Genomic DNA, 16,520 nt, shown 5'->3' with positions numbered 1-16,520 from the left:
CGTTCTAGAAGCCCCCTCATGCAAGGCAGGTGGAACAAACTCAGCTTCTTTGTACACTGTGCTCCTGATAAGCTGATGCAGATTTTTATTTAACTTTATCCTAATATATATATTAAAGTCAAAATAATTTGTTTAAAATTGTACTACTGTTTCACAATATTACAGTTTTTAATGTGTATATAAATGCACAAAGCATAAAAGAGCATAAAAGACCAAAATTATGTCTTTATTCACTGAAAACCACCTTTAGTTAGCTGTTAACCTGCAACTGGATCACTGAATCAGAGAGTTGAACTTGAGAAACGGAAGAGTCAGATTCATGAATGAATCATTCAGACCAGTATTGTGGACAGTGACTGGATCTGACACCAAAGATCAATTGATTCATTCAGGATACCAACCACTTATGAACTTGCATGCAAATTATGTTCAACACACAAAGATTGAAAGCCTCAATCCCACAGAAAACAATTTAGGTGAGCTATTTCTTTTAATAAGTATAGGCTATACCTTAGAGGATCTCACGTTCTTGGATGTCCTTCCCTGACAACAGGCCTGTATGGAGCTAAACACATATAGGAGGAAGGTATATGAGGAGGGAAAATCTCCTTCAAAAGATCTGTGCATCTGACTCCAGAGGTGATTTGAGGTTATTTCATAATCAGTGACTAAAATAGTCATTTTGCTCTTGCAAACACAGGGCAGGTAATGCCCTCACATCCTCCGTGATGATCTACATGTCTAGCCTGAGGGACTTGTAGCTACAAAAACTCTTCGAAGTGCTATGAAAGCTGTGAGTGCACAAATACACATACTCTTGTCCCATGAGGACCTCTGTGCGTGTGTGTGTGTTTGTGTGTGTGTGTAAGAAAGAGAGATAGAGAGAGAGAGAGAGAGAGAGAGAGAGAGAGAGATTTTCTCTCTCATTTATTCTAAAAATGCACAGATGAAAGGACTAAGAACAGAGTGTATCTGCTGGGTGCAGCTGGAATCATGAGAACATTAGCGTGCATATGCACATGTTTGTGAGTGTAAGTGCGTGTTTCCGGAGCTTTTAAACTAAGGTGAATTGTAAAGTTGCTGTGTGTGTGTTACAAGATGGAATCTGTGTGCACTCATGAGTGTGTGGCAAGAAAAAAAAAAAAAAAAAAAAATTTTTGGGCTGTCCTCTCTGCCCGACAGAGAGATGGATGTTTTGAACAGGATCCAGGCAAGAGATATGAAGTCTCCTCACATACAATACAAGATAAATAGATGGGAGTGAATGTTTATGTTTGTAGGATTTGATATAAGGGGTGTGCAAAAAAAGGAGGGAAAACGGCTAAAGGTGCAAAGGAAATAGTAGGTGATTATAAGAGTGGAGGGCCTTATGGAGCATGCAGTTAACTGTGGTGCACTATAAGTAGCGCGGAGAGAAAGAGAGGGAACTCGCTAGTTTATTTTGAATGTAGGGCACCTCATATCGCAGGCCGTTATAGAAAATTCCAGAGTCAGCGAATCCTGCTGCGAACAGAGATGATGTTTTATGTGAGCTGTAAAGGCTCAATGAAAGTTCTTCCATAACTGGAAGAGGTGGATGGGAAAAAAGAAGCTGTTTAACGAGCCTTTTTAATTTGTCCATGAAAAACATAAAGCAAATAGGCAGCTTAATTTGCCACCATCTTTTATGGTAATGTACTCTGCAAGAAGAGTGTAGAAAAAAATTGTGTTCCCCAATTGGCCCCCTCAAACAGTTACTTATCAACACCACCTAACAATAAGGGAGTGATTGAGGATAAGCAATATGATACTTGACAAATTATGATAAGGGTACTTGAAATATGATAACTTCTAAATATTAGAGGACAAACTTTTCAGTTAGCTGCCTTGGCAACAATTTCTAATTGTCATTTGATAAAAAATAAATAAATAAATAAATAAATAAATAAATTACTGAAACAAAAAAAAATAAAAGGCTTATAAAAAGTTTTTGAAATTTTGAACTAAAATTAAAATTATAACTTGAAACATACAAATAAAAGCGAAATTCAAAATATAAATGAATACTGTTATAGTATGTGACTTAAAGTAACAGTGGACTTCAAAAAAGGACGCAAATCACCACATAAATCCTACAATTCCAACCTTCTTCCTGAAACATTCTAACAGCTTCCAGAGGAAATGAAAAATATGTCACTATGACAGCCAGAGTAAGATGTGTCCTCTCAGACAGTTACTCTGCGACCCTTCCTGACAATAAGAGGCTGCTGTAATACACAAGCAAGGTCTGAATTATATATTAAAAACCATGCACTGTGGCAGCTTTCCTCCAGAGTACACTGCACTTTAAATGTCCTATTGGAGAATTAAATGTGGAACGAGCCTCTACCTTGGCCTGTTCAAAGATTCAACCACTCATGCTTGCACTATCCAATCAATGCCTCAATAGCAACAATAAATTGCCTCTGCCACTTATTTCCCAATCATGGTTCCAAAGTGGCTTCACTTAGAGATGTTACAATGATAGAGACACACACACGTTAGCGCAGTTGTGCATGACCTGGGTCATCTTTCTTCCGCTGTTTACTGTTATGCAATGAGGGACCCAGTGTGACTTAACAGCAGAAGCCCACCTTATTCTTTATTCAGAAGGGTGGTTGCTTCTCTTCCGCTTTCTCACTGTCTGTTGATTTATTTATTTATACTGTTCTTTTTTTTTATTTCTCATGGTCTTTTTTTCAGCCAGCACATTTTGTAATCCCACACAGAGGCAGAGTGAAATGTCCAATTTGATGGCATTTTTATGGTTTGGCATAGCAGGTACTGATTGTATTTTGTCTGATGATTTGACAACTGTCATGTACACGAACCCTTCAGAAAAAAAAAAAAAAAAAATAATAATAATAATAAAAAAAAATAGTGTTAAGCTGGTTTTTGTTGGTTTAGGCTGGCCTCCCAGCCTGGCTTCAGGAGTGCCTACATTCCCCTCAAAACATATCCCATCTAGACCAGGCTACTGATGAAAACTTTGCAAAGAATCAAATTAAATCAGCTGGTTTCAGCTGGTCAAGTTTGCTGGTTTTAGAGTACTTATCAGACTAGGGCAACAGCTAGACCATGTTATGGTTTTAAACTGATGACCTTTAAAAATTCTCACGATGCAGTCTAACTCTACGCTCACAGTTCAGTGAGTCATTGCAGCTGGTCTTTTCACCTTTAACTCAATCTTTAGAGTATTTATACATATAGAGGATAGGAGAGTGTAAAGGAGGAGGATATACTTCCTGACTCTCTGTATCCTGTTCAGCTTGCAGGCCTCTATCTCCTGGAGAAGCACTGAAGGGTCTAAAATACATTTCTGGCCAAACTAAACTAAAGATTCACAGCTGCTGAGCCAGAAAAAAAGTCTCTATATACAGTCTTCTGTTCTGTTCCTAGTTCATTCAGCGGAGAGACTTCAGGCCAGTACAGAACCCAAACATGTTCAAATAAAGAGAAAGGGAGAATAAATATTGCACATATAAGGTGAAATAGTGTTGTTTTAGACTGGCATGGTGGCAATAAGAACAGGTATGGCACACACACACACACAATTTGCTTCCTTGTAAAGAGAAAGAGTGTGCAAGCGTGAGAAAAAGCGAAACGGAGGCAGTCAGCCACATGGAAAAAGAAAAAACAAACAAAAAAATAAGCAACAGTTGACACCCCTTTGACTCCTTTTTAAATGAAAACTGAGTACAGATGTCATGCGCTGTACTGAGATTTGGTACGGATCCTGACAGCTAAGCATTCACTGAAAGGTTTTCAAGCTTGCCGAGTAAGGTTTCCCTCACCTTCATTGTGCCACCTCGGGGACATACCCTCTGCAAACATAAAAAGCCGCCAAAACAATGCAGCAAAATAAATTGCTTGACATCACAGGATCCTATTGATGGCATAAACTCTCTCTAGTGTTTTTCTTCACCCTCTGCTCTGTTACTATTTATCCTGCAATTTATTTGACTTGTGCGCATACATTGCGTGTGTCTAGTCGCGCTTGAATTCTTCCATACACCACCGAAACTTCCTGACAAGTACAACAAACATCTTCTCAACACTTTACCTCATTAATCAGTGACAGATTTCATTCATTCGGTCCAAAAACAAAAAAAAAGCCACAGGGAAGTTTGGTGTGCCGTATCGGCATAACAAGGATTCAATCACCCAGGCAGCTGCGCTAAATTCTGAGCTTCTCAGTTTGGGGGAAATGAACAGGATGCAACAGGATACATACAGCGGACAAGACAAGCTGGGATTAAATACATTTGTTTTCCTCCTCGAGAAATGAGTATTGATGCAGGGAAGGAGGCAGGCGGGCAAGTAGGCAGACAGGTAGCAGCCCCTTTTTCCTTCTCTCACACGCACCACGTGTCGACAGCCAGGGTGAAAATTAATTACTCAAGAGGGGGTGTGTATGAGCAACTATCCAGGCAGCAACAGGAGAGGATGTACGCCTGTGTGAGCATGTGCATGTGTGTGTGTGTGTGGAGAAGATAGACGTGTAATATAGCACTTGCCTTTAAAGCACACCACTTTACTTGACTTAAGATATTGCACATGCATATTTATCTGACTACAAGATTAGTATTTATGCCACATGCTTGCACTGGGCTATGTGCCATTTAAAGAGTCTCGAGCACTTTTTTTTATCAAATACATTTTCTGTATCTCACTGTGTTTATCTCAACATCACTCATGACGCATATTTAAAGCATATGTCCAATGGTTGCGCATTAGCCCAGAGCAACTGTGCAATTATCTGCTGTCAGGATATTTACACCAATCACTCGCATCCTGTTCAATTATGCATGATTTTCAGCCTGGATGCTTTATCCTTGTCTTTTTGTTGTCGTAGACCTGCTTTAAAGTGGATACTCTACTCTCCATGGTCCTTGGGTGTTGACGTTTGAATCAAATTCCCATTAATTTGAATCGGTACCAAGATAAAACAGAACTTGGTTTAGATATTAGAAGCAAGAGGTGTCAACCTCCACGTACACATTTAACCATTGTCCAAAGCAGACAAAGTATGCTTTCGTTGGCCACTAGCCGAGGAGTTTAATCCCCTTAGGTGGGATGTCACAGGGTCGAGGGTGAAAGGAAAGGAACACAATGCATGGACAAGACTGCTGCTGTGCTGAGGAGACGAGAATATCCATCACCCGATTTCAGCGCTACCCTTGTCATGACCCCAAACATCCCAAAGTGCTTTTAATGTATATTTAGGCATAGCATCAACACCAGCGCTAATGAATGGAGCTAAGCTTAGCACTAGCAGATGGTATCACTTTGATGGCAATACATCAAGGTCGCTTAGCTTAGATATGATGATATGGCTTTAAATAAATAAATAAATAAATGCATGAATAAAATAGTATTAGTATGTCTATTTTTATTATTTATTCTGAATGAATACACCGAGTAAGCATCACTGTAAAGTACAGATATGCTTTAATCAAGCACTAGTTTATTTTTGGCACCAGTTCAATAAAGCAAATATAATTTAATTAGGTTATCTATAGGATAGGGACCCAAAGGTAACACCTTTTCCTGTCAACAAGCCCAGCGGTAACCATGGGGTCTCAAGGGATGGAGAGAGAGAGAGAGAGAGAGAGAGAGAGAGAGAGAGAGAGAGAGAGAGAGAGAGAGAGAGAGAGAGAGAGAGAGAGAGAGAGAGAGAGAGAGAGAGAGAGAGATACCGAGGAGAAAGAAAAATGGAGGGAGCTACAGAGCAGGATGCAACAATTCCCACTGGTTCTGCATAGTGACCCATTCCCAAAAGGCAGAGATAGGCTGGGTCTGGCTTTCATCCTCTGCTAAACTATAAATCTCAATGCCTTTTTTGTGGTTTTACTGAAGCTAACCTCATTTATCTCCCGTTACATTTTTGTTTGTTTAGAATGAATGCAATGAATAGAATTACCTCTAACCATATCAGACCATCAAAGACACTGCGGTTGAGGCAGTCAGCATAGTATCTTTTTTATCCCTGCCGACTGGCCTTGTATTGTTTGTCCTTGCTGTTTTTAAATGGCAGACATTAAGTCAGGCCAGAAGCAGGTTTGGGTCTTCAGAGGAACCATAGGGGGCGGTTTGCAGTTCACAGCCCACTGACGGAGCTGCAAGTCCCCCACAGATCGCTCGTATTCAACCGAGCTTCCTGCTGGGACGGGCCCTCTTAAGACACAAAGCTGTCTCAATCCCCTCCTTGCACATACAAGCAATGGTCTGGAGCGAAGCCTTTATCATTCTAAGCAGAGACATTGTTGACTTTCAACAGCTGATTCCGCAGACGAGGTCCCCCGCATGTCTAGGCTTTACATCTTAAAAGCCTCCAACGTCTACTGGAATCTGAATAGCATTAACATTTCAACAGACTGGAATATTGAAACAAGCCAGCTCTGACGGAAGAACAATTTTTATATGAAAGAGACAGAGGCAACAAGATGTCAAAACGCCTGTTGCCAACTTCTCACGAAGAATGGGCTGATGTAAACAAAGTCGAAAAGATTGATCAAAAAGAAGCATGTTACAGCATGTGAAAGGAGATGGGATACTGCAAATATGTAAATGGGAAGTTGACACATCGCAGGTCCACATCCACATTAAGATGTTAGAATAAAGAATAAAAAAATATATATAATAATAATAACAATTTCACATTAAGTACCCATATACCTTAAATATCACTGTGTTTTATTCAGGGTGTTACAGTATGAATTACAGGTATTTGAACCCGGACAGCATGTTGCAGTCACATGACCTGTTCAGTTTATACTGCTTTAACATGGCTGTTTAATTTAGGGTTCTACGGTTCAACTGGAAGATCTACAGAGCTGTGAAATGACAAAAGTTAAGGACTACAGGGTGGCTCATGACTACCTCAAATGGGCTTCCTGCTGAGGCAGAGAATGGAATCCCACTGTCTTCTCATATACTGTACTTATACTATTGGTATGTAAAGACAGTTTAACCTGGACAAGTAGTAGTAATGGGCTGGTTATGTGTTCTAACCCACTCCATGTACAATCAGTCAGCTTTTATTTAGATACTTATATGACTAGAGTCATTGTCTTATGCAAGTGTACATCATTTTCAACAGATTTGCCTACAATACTATGTACAGTACTTTATGCAAATAACTTTATAATGACAATCCAAATTATTGAGTGTGCCTTTAAGATAAAAAAAAAAAAAAAAAAAAAAAAAAAAAACACAAGCACACATGCCGATACAGACACACACATTTGCATGGACCCACACACACTTATAGAAAACGGCAAGAACATCATCCATCACCCTCTAAATGCGCAGTTCAGTCCCGTCAGATAAATGCCTCATTAGTGCTGAATCCAGAAAACTGCACACACACACACACACACACACACAAAGACAGACTGGTAAAGGCATTATACATGAGTTTACTCATCCAAATGTCCATTTATTGGCTTTGCCGAATCAAATAAGGATAAATAAAGATGGGGAAACAGATCGCCGTGGTTTCCTTTCGTCTGTTGTTGCTCTGCCTCTTTTATCTCCCAGCATAATGGCTAATGAGATGCAGATGACGGCACTTCAGGAGCAGACTGGAAAGAGAGGGCACGAGGATGGGAGAGAGGAACGGAGTGAAGCGGGGAGGTTTGGAAAAGAGGGAACGAGGGGGAGGGTGTGTTTACCTGGCCCCTGATCTCGATTTCAGAGGCCTTTCACAAGCAAATCAAGCCATCTACAATTGTCCGACCTTTTGAAGAGGGCCATGTGTATGTGTGTGTGTGTAGGGATTCTTCAGTCAAAGCACCGCCAAGCCCTTTAAACAAATATCCACAGCAAGAGCCCACCAACTTAACTGGTAAAAACCTGTTCAAGTCCTCTTCAGTGAGAACTGCAGATGTCCTGCACCCAGGGCCTGTCATTTAGGTTGTGTGTAAAGCTGTTGTGTGTTTCTAAATGATTGGGTGCAGGTGTATGTGTGCAATTTCTCTTCCTGTTGTCATCTCTATGCAAAAAAATACAGTCTAAGTGCAAGTACGCACGCACACAAACTAGCCCCGTTCCACACTGCAGTGAGACATTAGTATGGATGAGGGGAAAGATGCATGTGCAGCCCTAACTGCACTGAATACCAGAGCACTCTCTCGCTCTCTCTTTCTCTCAGCAGTCCTTTATCTGCCCTTTAAGTGTTGCATAAAAACGAGAAACCCCTTATTTCTCAGTGGATCCTCAAGTGTTTTGCGTGTTTTTGTGTGCGGTGGATAAGGAGAAAACCCAATCAGTTGTCTCCTGCCTCTCACATCTCATTTGGGCTCTGACGCTCCAAAAGTCCATTACCGAAACAAGAGAGTAATTAAACCGAAGCACAAGTCGCTCTGATAAAAACAGATCCGTCCTGTCATATGCTCGCCCAATAAAGTAACAGATCAGTCCTGTCATCCATTCCCAGTGCTCGGTTCCCCCGCAGGGGATCAACTTCAACACCCGCCTGTGTTGTAGAAGTGATTCTCATGAGCGTGGAAAAGCAAGCTCAGCATTTAATTAAGAAAAACACAGTCTTACATGCTCTATAAATGAGTAAGCGAGAGTAAAAAAAAAAAAAAAGAGAAAAGGAAAGAAAAAAAAAAGTACAGTCCATATTGATTAGGGAGAGCTGGGATGGGTTGGGAGGGAGAACGGCAAACCAATGGCTAAAGGCACAAGGAGAGAACAAGCGGCTAGAGGGGGAGAGGAGAGGTAGAGGAGTGAAAAATGGAGGGAATGCAGATTTATGGAGTGATATTTTTCTCTCCGGCGGTAGGAATGTCAGCTCGCTGCGCTCTCACCTCATATATGTAAGCGGGGTTCAGCCAATCACAAGGGTTTAGCTGAAGTACTGTGCTGACATTATAACCTCAATTTGACCTCTGACCTCTCACTGTATTCTCTCAACCTGCGTCACTGAACACGGAGGTATAGCGCAGAAACATTATGGCACCATTAACCTTCCATATGTGCTTCTATCTGATGAATACACTTTTGGATCAATAGATCAATCTGTGGAGGACAATCAAAGGACGTTCTTGACAACCGAGCATGTCGGTTGTTAGAAACATCCTTTGACTGACATCCAGATTATGTGATTTGTGAAAGATGAATGAACGGGAACATGAAATATTAATCAATGAGAGCCGATTCTAGGCCTTTTAACAAGGAAAACATTTGACGAGAAACAAATGGCCGCCTCGTTCCTTCACTACTCGCTTGCTTTCTGGGGACTACACCGACTAATGAATTCATTTGTGGGGTTCAAGTTTCAATCTAATCAGGAGAAATGGGATAATTAAGACAAAGCATTGTGGGGGAACCCTAGGACAACCCCCTAACTTGTTTACTTGACTTGAGGTAATTAATATCACACAAGTGGGAATTAAAGGCAACTGAGTCCAGGGCCCGCCCACAGCATTAGCGTAATCAGTCTCGAGTGATTGGCTACAGTATTAGTGACAGCTCATTCAGCCAAGCATATGTTGTGTGCTCAACCCATTCCATTCTAGCAGTGGACAAATTCAAATCGAACTGAAATAGGACTTATTTTATCCAACACACATTCTCAATACTGTAACAATGATAGACTTGAGCTTAAACCTCCTGCTGAGATGGAGACACAATGAAGCCTATTTATATCTGCAATGGTGAACGGTGGGTCTTCACCATTGCTGTGGGAAATGTGCTATTGATCAAAGTCCAGACCTTTCCCTACTGCACGGACACAACATATTCACTTTTTTATTTCATTATATATATATATATATATATATATATATATATATATATATATATATATATATATATATATATATATATATATATTAAAACTTAAATTAAATTAAATTAAGTTAAATGTAATAATGTAAATTTATATGTGTGTGTGTGTGTGTGTGTGTGTGTGCAGAAGTGATCATTGAGTCTTTATAATTAATAATAAGCTGTGAGAAGTGCATGAACAAGTCCAGAATTTATTTACTGGACACAAATTGCTCACTCACACATTAAAAGCAGGGGGATTTAAAGCCTGATGAGGTCAAAGGCCACTGGTAGCCATTTCCTGTCAGTTAAGAGCTGAGAGCCTGTCATTAATCAGAGCTTTCTCTATGAAATACACACATATGTATGTGCTTTACCCCTAAGGGTATCTTTTATGTGAACATATTTTGTTGATTTTTATTCATAAGACTATAGCAAGCTATTATTACAATCAGGCACGAAGACTGATAGTATAAACTCATATTTAAAAGTTCAAGTACCTAAATAGCCTACTTGAACAGAAATTTGCATGAGCAAAGCCATGTTGATATTCATTGTCTTCAGCATTCTTTCAGTTCCCAGTGGGGAAACAGAGTCGTGTCAGAGATCAAATTATACAGCTCACAGTGTTAGCGTTTCCACTTCAGCGTGTCCTTAGGTTCAGGCTTGATACCTTACACCTTCACTACGATCAACACATTCGGTAGTGCAACTTCCAGACAACATAGCCAGGACCTTCAAACTAAGGCCCTGTCTATCTCTCACCAACTAGCCTTCGCTAAACAGACACTAGCGTGAAAACAGGAGGCTTCTGCAGACTGATGGATGGATAGGGAGAAGGATGGATGGATGGATAAAGAGATGGATAGTCGGATGGATGGCCACCCAGAGTTGTCAATATCCAAGGGATGCACGTGGGAGGGGGGAAAAAGCTGTTTACGTTCACTCTAAGGCTCTGTCAGTCCTAATCAATCAATCACTGAGCGGGCAATAAATCACCATTCTCTTCAAAGCGCCGGTGTGGGAGCAGATTCGCAGAGTCTGGTGATACACACGGCGATGTCGTAGGGACACATACTAGCTTGTGAAAGAGAGGCAAGTCCAGATGGAGGGGTGAATGGTGGGATAAACATGGAAGGACGGAGGAGTGGTTGAGACTTTGACAATTTGTCAATCTGGTAGACTTAATGCCAAGAAGCGCACTGCCATATAAATGTGCTATACGTACATTCCCGATAATGTACTGGATGTGCTGCTGACATATTACATGTTGACCATCATGTTGTCCTAGGCTATGTGTTCTTTGATCAATATTCATAATATATTACCATAAAAAGAATTAACTTTACAACAAAAATCTCTCTCTCTCTCTCTCTCTCTCTCTCTCTCTCTCTCTCTTTATCTTGTTTTCCAATACAATGTCATGTAAATCATTCTTAAAATGTGATCCGTTTACTTGATACCCAAATATTGAAACACCAATAGATTTTAAGTCATTCAGATGGGATTTATCTTGATTTTAATATTTTTATTACCAATAAATTATCTTTTCGTTTTAATTATGCTCGTAATAAAAACTATTGATTACGAGCTTGATTTGTTGCAGTGTAGCATGAGGCTGGTGGTGCAGATCTTGCTCTTGAAGAACTTTAGAGGTACTATTGTTATCTCTAGGGCAGTGACTGCAACCTAGATATGTGGACAGGTTGAGCTCAGATATTACCCTATAGACCTCCACACAGAATAAGGTTATCACAATGCTGTGTGTGTGTGTGTGTGTGTGTGTGTGTGTGTGTGAGAAAGAGAGCTGGTCATGGCTGGGGAAAAACGAAGGATTACAAATTTGTCACTGTCACCTGTGCTTGCCTCTTGCACGTAAGTACAGTGCTGCCTTCTCCTCTGTCTCCTTTACAGTATTTCCTCATGTCTGTTTATAGAAAAATATCACCCATACAGCAAAAATACCTGAGACTTGCCTGTCAAGTCTCAAAGGCATGCACTCATATGCAATATAGAGTTTGTGGGTGGCAATACCTTCAATAGTCAACACATACACAAGCTTCTTTCTAAAGAACAGAAAAATACCTGTTAACCTGGATCTGTGATCATGTTATGATATAATGTTTGGGTGTGGGTGTATCCATTACAAATAATGGATGCCTCTCAATTTGCATAGTTGAAAAAAAATAAATGAATAAAATAAAATCACTGAATCATACACAACTACTTTTGTGGGTCATTTATACTGACCCAAAACATAACCATTCCTATATGCAAAAAAGAAACACATATGCATAAACCCATCTGTCTGTGAATGTCTTTGCCAATGGCATCATGCTTTTCTTTTGGTCTAGGTGAGATTGTCTCTTTATCTATCCCCCATGAATCTCTTCAACACAAACCACTTTTCCCTCTGTCTCTTTATCTCTCCATCCTTTGGTAGTGAAAGCAGAAAAAGAGACGAGCTATATGTACAGAACTTTTGTGGTACAAAGAAATAATTGCACCTGTTTTAATGTGCACATGCTGTCTTAGCTGTTATACTAACAAATTCATTAAACAAATTATGCAAATCGCGTAATGCCCAAATACGGCCGTAAAAAAAAAAAAAATCTTTGCTGAATGCACTGTTCACAACAATTTTCTATCTAGTAGGTCTGGTGCTTAACTGCAATTTGGCATAATTTACTAGGATTGTGCAACATTCTCCCACCCTAAAGCACCTAAATCACTCTTTAAACTGCAGAAAGTATGCTCAGCTATGTTTTGTACTTAAATATATTCCTGTTGCAGTGTGTTTCCTAAGAAAGATCTGTTTACTACCTGATTTCTTGCAAGTGCTTATAAAAAAAAAATGAATTGCTTTATGTTAAGTTTTGACAATAAGGTACATTCTACACATATATATATATATATATATATATATATATATATATATATATATATATATATATATATATATATATATATTATAATTATGTTATATTTGCAAATGAGGCAGATGTGTTTGGATTTTACAAATTGACACTCAATTAATTTAAGCATGCTGCAATGCTATTTCAGCACATTTAGTGCCTGATTACGATGGATTTTGCGCTGTGAAGAAGTGACGCAACCTCCGTGAGCAGTTTCACCTTCTCATTTCCTGCACCATATTTCAATCAGAAGAGCTTTAAGCACTTATGATACAATAACAAGCAAAATAATTACTCCAAATGCTCTGTGGCATAGTTAATTTCAAACAAATTATCTGTTACATTTACTGAGCGCACAAACTAAATTAGATTTTGAGATCCTGCGTTTAAGAGAAATAAAATGGGAAATTGAACGTGGGCGTTCGTAGATCTCTTCTCCTTAGACTAGATGATAGTAAGGTTCGTCACAGCAGTTAGCATGTGCGATAAAGCCCATCATTAAATAATACAAATGACAACACAAAGCAACGCTCCGTGTATACAAAACGAATGCTGTAATCTTTATTACTATTATTCTATCATTATCATCATAATATTAATTCAAACACAGGGGATAATGAAGAAGCTATACTCTCTCTCTTTCTCTCTCTCTCTCTCACTATCCTCCCATCTTTTTTTCTTGCTCGTTAAAGATGAAGAGAAAGACACAGATTTGGCAGGCAGCCATGGTTCAATAAACTCCACTTGGTAGCACAGCCGTGCAGCAGTCTGTTCTGTTTGGCTTAGGAAAGTGCGCTATGCAATTCAAATTAAATACGACTATCCTAAACATATACACTAATGGGACATGTGCTTATACACACATGCACATGAACACTCCTGTCCTCCTCAATCCACAAGCACACACACACACACACACAACAACGGTCTTCTCTGCCTCAAAACTAGCACTATATAGGCCTCACACTGTTTACACAAGCACTCCGATGAGCCTATTTACATTTTCATTTCTTACACCCCAGACTCACGAATCTAGACAGATTCACACAGCACGATATCTGCCTAAGGGTACCAAGCAAAATCAATTTTATTATCAAAAGAGCAAAGAAAACATATACAAAGTGTAAAACTGATAGCAAACCTTGACTCTACGTACAGAACAGAAGATATTCAGGTTAGCTGATGGCTAATAGTTTTCATACACGGAATGTACATGACAAACTGCCAGTCTGATTTGTTTTCAAGTTGCAAGTTGATATGTGTAGCAGATTTGCTGGAAGACACCATATTGGGAGGGCAGAAGTCATAGCCTACAGGTGGAATCTACATGGGACACCTAGAGGTAGTTTGTGAAGGGTTGAGATAGCCTACCTGTTACCCTCAATAACTGAAGACATGAATGAGACACAGACCGAGACACAAAGAAGTAAATAAATAAATTAACAAAATCAAAACAACTCCTCCAGTGCAAAGTGTAAGAAAGGGGCAAACAACATAAGTCCTTTTTGAAAACACACGCTACCTAATTTTTCGAAGTTGGTCAAAGAAAACACTAGTTTGTATACACAAACGGAGGGAATGGGTTCATTGAGGCGTACACAGACTTTCGTAGATTTTCGTACCTAAATGCATACGAAACAATTCGTAAACCCCTAACATGCACTTTAGACAGCTAAAAAAGAATATGTTCAATGTGACACAAACGCAGCTTTCATTCTGCCTCCTTTCAAGCAGCACTCATTTCCTTCGTAACGGCCCTCTCTTCCTCCCTGAACGCTCCGACCTGCAGCCATGATACAGTCTTCCCTCCTGCCTTCAGTTATTCTTTTTCTTTTTCTTTCTGTTCTGTGTGGCCCGGCATATGAAGCTCAGCACCGTGTATCTCTCTTTGGGGAAAGGCAAAGTTATTGGATTGTGAAATTACAAAATAATGAGGCAAAAATGAAAGCGCCACACTCTTTGTTTCCTTTCGCGTGCACACATCTGATAAGAAGAACAGCGGAGGGCTGGGGGGACCAGAGACGGTGTGGAGGGAAAGGGAGGGAAAGTGCAAAAGATGGGGAACGACAAAGTGACGGGGGAGATGACAAGAGGAATGTTTGGATAAAGAGTCTCTTTCCTCCGTATTCGCAGACATGGCATGGCTGTAAGAGAATAGCACAGGTTATCACACAGAAGGATCAATGCTCGGCTCTGTACACATAGCCATCCGGGTGGAAGCATATGTGTGTGTGCCTGAGGCATGTGAGCATGCATACCAATAACACTGCTCACAAAGAGCACACAAACACACAAGCCAACAACCCAGCAGTGTAAACATGCTTGCTTTCCAGCACAAAAAAAGGTCACAAGTTACTGCAGTTCCAAAGCCCAGTCATAACAGCTCTGCTCTGAAATCTAGTGAACTGTCTTGATGGCAAATGTCTACATAGGGAGACACCTTATGAGTTCAAATAAATCAAAACTAAAGAAGAACTTCTTATTTATCTTAATATGATGCTCTACAAATAAAGTCAGAGACAATATAAGGAGGTGGAGATGGACCACTTGTATGTATATGTTCTTTGTTTACTCCAATTTCCCTGTCTGAAATTACAGATATTTAGTGCAATTTGAATTGCTGATGATATTGAAATCAGGGGCAAACAGTTGTAGAGATTTTGGCAAATAGCTTGTGGTAGCATTAACAAGTTGGACGCTGAGAAAACTGACTCAAGATATCTCATACTTCTCTGTTACACTATACTAGACAAAAACAGTAGCCTATGTGAAAAGAGTAGTTTGTACATTACATTTAATTTATGTATTTAGCAGACACTTTTATCAAAAGCCACTTACATTTCATTCAAGTTTTATACATTTACATCTTATCAGTTCTTGTTTTCCTTGGGAATCAAACCCATGACCTTTGTCATGCACATTGCAGTGCCAAGCTGAAATCTTTGAGCAGATGAAATGCAGAATTGTCCGAACTCACTGTATTCATAAGCCAGTAGGTTTTACTTGAGCGACTCCAAAATGTGAATCAAACGGACACTTTACTATCCTATGAGGAGGAAAATCAATGCAATTGATGCGAATTTAGCATGTCCATATTTAATTCATACAACACATATTCATACTATACAAAACATACTTTTTAACAGCAAGTAAAGCAAGTACTTAATCTAAATAATTAACTCAGAGAAAGTGTGATTTCAGGTACATCCTTAGATTGCACCATTATGTAGAGTATGCAGAATACTTGGTTCATAATTGATTATGTTACAGTTTGCATGGTAAGCATGTCAGATTTAATAATGCACAAAACTACATAATACTCTTACAAGCATAGAACATTTAGAATATAGATTGAAATTACATCTCAAATATGGCAAATGTAATATCTTTGGAGGCAGAATTAGGTTAAAGCAGACCACATCAGGATCCTACCTTAAAATGCTGTTTAGGAAGGCTACTCACTAGGTTTTGGAAGTGAGCTATTATTTACAAAGCAAAAACATTATTATTCTTAAAATCCACATCCGTGAAAAAGTCTAGTTGGTACAGATTTGGTGCAGATCTGTTAACAAGCCAAACTTGTTGGTCAACCATTTTGGGGTTGTGTTAAAAAGTGTGCTGTTGTTCTTTTCAAGAGGGTATGTTGTGCCCTACACCCCTCTATGGTAGCCGTCTCTCAGGTCTGTCCACTCACAGACACACTCGTTCCTCTAACCCAAGTAGGCACTGATTGATAATTTTTGCATGCGCTGCCATTGATCGTCTGCGGAGACGGCTGGCGTGTTACCCGAAGTGTTCTCCTCCATAAAC

At 39.6% G+C, this 16,520-nt stretch overlaps 1 protein-coding gene across 4 annotated transcripts in view; it reads right to left on the bottom strand.

Moving 5' to 3' along the window:
- pcdh1b (protocadherin 1b) overlaps window positions 1–16,520 on the bottom strand; it is a 153,336-nt gene that overhangs the window by 88,889 nt on the left and 47,927 nt on the right. The gene's annotated exons all lie outside the window — the stretch shown is intronic.

This window comes from Carassius gibelio, chromosome B14 (genome assembly GCF_023724105.1).
Source record: "Carassius gibelio isolate Cgi1373 ecotype wild population from Czech Republic chromosome B14, carGib1.2-hapl.c, whole genome shotgun sequence".
In the NCBI taxonomy this organism is placed as follows: Eukaryota; Metazoa; Chordata; class Actinopteri; order Cypriniformes; family Cyprinidae; genus Carassius; species Carassius gibelio.
This window is presented reverse-complemented; position numbering and strand designations above follow the sequence as displayed.